This window comes from Meles meles, chromosome X (assembly GCF_922984935.1).
Source record: "Meles meles chromosome X, mMelMel3.1 paternal haplotype, whole genome shotgun sequence".
Lineage (NCBI taxonomy): Eukaryota > Metazoa > Chordata > Mammalia > Carnivora > Mustelidae > Meles > Meles meles.
In genome coordinates, this window is record NC_060087.1 from 50,781,276 (window position 1) to 50,787,197 (window position 5,922).

Consider the following 5,922-nt stretch of genomic DNA (forward strand, 5'->3'; position numbering starts at 1 on the left):
AAACGGTTTCCTCAGAGCCCACCCCCTTGAGGGGGGCAGGAGGACTTAACTCAGGGAACATCATTGTCTGAAAACCCACGTGGCAGGCCCCTCCCCCGAAAACCAACCAGGAAGGAAGGAAAAAAAAAGAAGAAGATGATGACAATAGAACAACCACCACTACTTCATAAATGCAACTTTTATTTTTAACGCTTTACCAATATTCTGGTTCTTTTTTTATATACATGTAGATAATTTTTTAACCTATTTACCATCACAGTGAGATATACAGTACATCAAATTCCTTAATAATCTTCTAACCTGAACTTTTTGTTACATACACCCGTGTTTTTCTTTTGCTTTTCTATTTTTTTAATTTTTTTAAAAACTTAATTTAGTTTAGTCTAGTTTATTCTTTTTTAATTTGTATTTTCTAATACACATATAGAGTTAAACTTCAAGGTAATCCCCTTTCCCCAATCAATGCTACCCCTATAGGCAAACCAGTTTCTAATCCCCCTGTAATTTAGGAAAGTTGAGTCCCTTAACAAAAACATCAAGATATATCCAGGAAGAATCAAATTAACCTTCCTCACCCACACTGGGGTCCTTCCATTATTTTTTTTTTTTTTTGCTTTTATATATATATTTTTTTCTCTTGTCAAATACTTTTGTCAGTCTTTTTGTTTGTCTGTTTTTGTTTGTGTACTTCATAAATCTTACCTTAGGGCTCACTTGGGCTGAGCCTTCTCTTTTATCTTCCCCTTTTTTCCTGTCTCTCTCTCTCTTTTCTTTTTTCTGTTCTTTTTATATCTTTCTTCTCTATTTCTTTTTCTTTTCTTTTTCCTCCCATTTGGGTGGGGAATCCTGATTGCACAGAAGCGTTCCAGGGTGCAACTTGACTGCACCACTCGATACATCCAGCTGCATCTGTTCAGTCATCTCTTACCAAAATGACGACGAGGAGGAATACCCAACAGAAGAAAAATACAGAGGATGGACCTTCGCCAACAGAGCTAATGGCTATCGACATGGACAATATGTTGGAAAAGGAATTCAGTCTAACAATTATCCAGGCAATAGCTAGGTTGTAGAAAGCCGTGGATGACCAAATAGAATTGATTAGGGCAGAACTGAAAGCCACCAGGGATGATGTTCAAAATGCTCTCAATGAGTTCCAATCTAATTTAAATTATCTAAAGCTAGGGTAACTGAGACAGAAGATGGAATTAATGATCTGGAGGACAAACAGATAGAGAGATAAGATCAGGAGGACAAACAGATAGAGAGAAAAGATCAGGAGGAAGCCTGGAACAAACAGTTCAGAAGCCACGAAAACAGAATCAGGGAAATAAATGATACCATGAAATGTTCCAATGTCAGAATCATTGGAATCCCTGAAGGGGAGGAAAAATAAAGAAGTCTAGAAGATATCGTGGAACATGTTGTCTATGAAAATTTTCCCAATCTCATGAATGGAAACAACGTTCATGTACTAGAGGCAGAGCAGTTTCCCCCCAAGATCTTAGATTCTCAAAAGTCGTCACGACACCTAATACGTAGAATGAAGAATTATGCTTCTAGACAGACCCTCTTAAAAGCAGCTAGGACAAAGAGGCTCCTTACATACAGAGGAATGGTCATTAGAATAATGTCAGACCTGACCACAGAGACCTGGCAAGCCAGGAAGGGCTGGCAAAATATATTCATGGCACTAAATGAGAAGAACATGCAGCCAGGAATACTTTATCATACAAGACTTACATTCAAAATGGATGGAGAGATAAAGAGATTCCACGACAGGCAAGGTGTAAAAGACTATGCAACCATCAAGCCAACACTGCAGGAAATATTGCGGGGGGGGGGGTCTTATAAAAGAAAAAAACATCCTAAGACTATCATTGAACAGAAATATAGAAACAATCTACAGAAAGAAAGACTTCAAAGGTACCATGATGTCAACCACAACCTATCTATAATCACTCTCAATGTGAACAGCATAAATGCACCCATAAAAAGACACAGGGGTGCAGATTGGATAAAAAGACAAGACCCATCCATATGTTGTCTACAAGAGACCCATTTTGAACCTAAGGATACACCCAGACTGAAAGTGAAGGGATGGAGAAGCATCTTTCATGAACATGGGCCTCAAAAGAAGGCTGGGGTAGCGATTCTCATATCAGATAAATTAGATTTTAAACTAAAGACTGTAGTCAGAGATACAGAAGGACACTACATAATTCTTTTTTTTTAATATTTTATTTATTTATTTGACAGAGAGAGATCACAAGTAGGCAGAGAGGCAGGCAGAGAGAGAGAGAGAGGGAAGCAGGCTCCCTGCCGAGCAGAGAGCCTGATGCGGGGCTCGATCCCAGGACCCTGAGATCATGACCTGAGCCGAAGGCAGCGGCTTAACCCACTGAGCCACCCAGGCGCCCCAGACACTACATAATTCTTAAAGGGACTATCCATCAAGACGATCTAACAACTGTGAATATCTATGCCTCCAATATGGGAGCACCCAATTACATAAGAAAACTATTAATCAAGATCAAGAGTCATATTGATATGAATACAATAATAGTAGGAGATCTTAATACTCCTCTCTCAGAAATAGACAGATCATCGAAGCAGAAAATTAAGAAAGAAATAAGAGTATTGAATGAAACATTGGACCAGATGGACCTCATAAACATATACAGAACATTCCACCCTAAAACAACAGAATACTCATTCTTCTCAAGTGCACATGGAACCTTCTCCAGAATATACCACATACTGGGTCACAAAGCAGGACTCAACCGATACAAAAGACTGAGAAAATTTCCTGCATATTCAAGATCACAATGATTTGAAACTGGAGCTCAATCACAAGGAAAAGTTCAGAAGGAACTCAAACACCTGGAATCTAAAGACCACCATTCTAAAGAATGCTTGGATCAACCAGGAGATCAAAGATGAACTTAAACAATTCATGGAAACCAATGAGAATGAAGACACTTTGGTCCAAAACCTATGGGATTCAGTAAAGGCGGTTCTAAGGGGGAAATACATAGCCATCCAAGCCTCCCTCAAAAACATTGAAAAATCCAGAATACACCAGCTGTCTCTACACCTTTAAGAACTGGAGAATCAACAACAAATCAAACCAACTCTACACACAAGAAGGGAAATAATCAAGATTAGAGCAGAGATCAATGAGGTAGAAACCAGAGATACAGAAGGACATGTCAATGAAACTAGAAGCTTGTTTTTTGAAAGAATCAATAGATCGATAAACCATTGGCCACACTAAACCAAAAGAAAAGAGAGAAAGCACAAATTAATAAAATTATGAATGAAAAGGGAGAGATCACAACTAATACCAAGGAAATAGAATCAATCATCAGAAATTAATACCAACAGTTATATGCCAATAAGCTAAGCAACCTAGATGAAATGGATGCATTCCTGGAAAACTGCAAACTCCCAAAATTGAACCAGGAAGAAATTGACAACCAATATCTAGTAATGAGATTGAATCAGTGATCAAAAACCTCCCCTATAACAAGAGCCCAGGACCTGACGGATTCCCTGGGGAACGCTACCAAACATTCAAAGAAGAAATAACACCAATTCTCCTGAAGCTGTTCCAAAAACATAAGCAGAATGAAAACTTCCAGTCTCTTTTTATAAAGCCAGCATTACCCTGATCCCCAAACCAGGCAAAGACCCCAACAAAAAGGAGAATTTCAGACCAATATCACTGATGAATATAGATGCAAAGATTCTCAACAAGATTCTAGCAAACAGTATCTAGCAGCCCATTAAAAAGATTATCCACCATGACCAGGTGGGATTCATCCCTGAGTTGCAAGGTTGGTTCAACATTCGCAAATCAATCAATGTGATAGAACAAATCAATAAGAGAAGAGAGAAGAACCACATGGTCCTCTCAATGGATACCGAAAAAGCATTTGACAAAATCCAGCATCCATTCCTGATTAAAACACTTCAAAGTATAGGGATAGAGGGAATATACCTGAACTTCATAAAATCTATCTATGAAAGAACCACAGCAAATATCATCCTCAATGGGAAAAAGCTTACAGCCTTCCTGTTGAGATCCGGAACACGACAAGGATGCCCACTCTCACCACTCTTGTTCAACATAGTATTAGAAGTCCTAGCAACGGCAATCAGACAACAAAGAGAAATAAAAGGTATCCAAATTGGCAAGGAAGAAGTCAAACTCTCTCTCTTCGCAGATGACATGATTCTTTATATGGAAAACCCCAAAGACTCCACCCCAAACTACTAGAACTCATACAGCAATTCAGTAACGTGGCAGGATACAAAGTCAATGTACAGAAATCAGTGGCTTTCTTTTTTTTTCCATTTTATTTATTTTTTCAGTGTAACAGAAGATGTGGTATATATACACAATGGAATACTATGCAGCCATCAAAAGAAATGAAATCTTGCCATTTGCGACGACGTGGATGGAACTAGAGCGTATCATGCTTAGTGAAATAAGTCAATCGGAGAAAGACAACTATCATATGATCTCCCTGATATGAGGACATGGAGAAGCAACATGGGGGGGTAGGGGGATAGGAGAAGAGTAAATGAAACAAGATGGGATTGGGAGGGAGACAAACCATAAAGGACTCTTAATCTCACAAAACAAACTGGGGGTTGCTGGGGGGAGGTGGGATTGGGAGAGGGGGAGCGGGCTATGGACATTGGGGAGGGGAGGCGGACCATAAGAGACTATGGACTCTGAAAATCAGTGGCTTTCTTATACACTAACAATGAAAAAACATAAAGGGAATTTAGATAATTAATTCCCTTTATTATAGCACCAAGAACCATAAGATACCTGGGAATAAACCTAACCAAAGAGGTAAAGGTTCTGTACTTAAGGAACTACAGAACACTCATAAAATATTTGAAGAAGACACAAAAAGATGGAAGACCATTCCATGCTCTTGGATTGGAAGAATAAACATTGTTAAAATGTCTATACTACCCAGAGCAATCTATACTTTTAAAGCCATTCCGATCAAAATTCCACCGATATTTTTCCAAGATCTGGAGCAAATAATCCTAAAATTTGTATGGAATCAGAAGAGAACCCGAATTGCTAAGGAAATGTTGAAAAACCAAAAGAAAACTGGCGGCATCACGTTACCTGATTTCAACCTTTACTACAAAGCTGTGATCACCAAGACAGCAGAGTACTGGCATAAAAACAGACACATAGACCAGTGGAATAGAGTTGAGATCCCAGATATGGACCCTCATATCTATGGTCAAATAATCTTTGACAAAACAGGAAAAAATATACAATGGAAAAAAGACAGTCTCTTCAATAAATGGTGCTGGGAAAACTGGACAGCGATATGTAGAAGAATGAAACTCGACCATTCTCTTACACCGTACACAAAGATAAACTCGAAGTGGATAAAAGACCTCAACATGAGACAGGAATCCATCAGAATCCTAGAGGAGAACAAAGGCAGAAAACTCTTCGATATCAGCTACAGCAACTTCTTTCAAGATATGTCTCCAAAGGCCACGGAACCAAAAGCAAAAATGAACTTTTGGGACTTCATCAAGATCAAAAGCTTCTGCACAGCAAAGGAAACAGTCAACAAAACAAAAAGGCAACCCACGGAATGGGAGAAGATATTTGCAAATGACAGTACAGACAAAAGGTTGATATCCAGGATCTATAATGAACTCCTCAAAGTCAACACACACAAAACAGATAATCATATCAAAAAATGGGCAGAAGATATGAACAGACAGTTCTCCAATGAGGACATACAAATGGCTATCAGACACATGAAAAAATGCTCATCATCACTAGCCATCAGGGAGTTTCAAATTTAAACCTCATTGAGATATCACCTTACACCATTTAGAATGGCCAAAATTAGCAAGACAGTTAAAAAC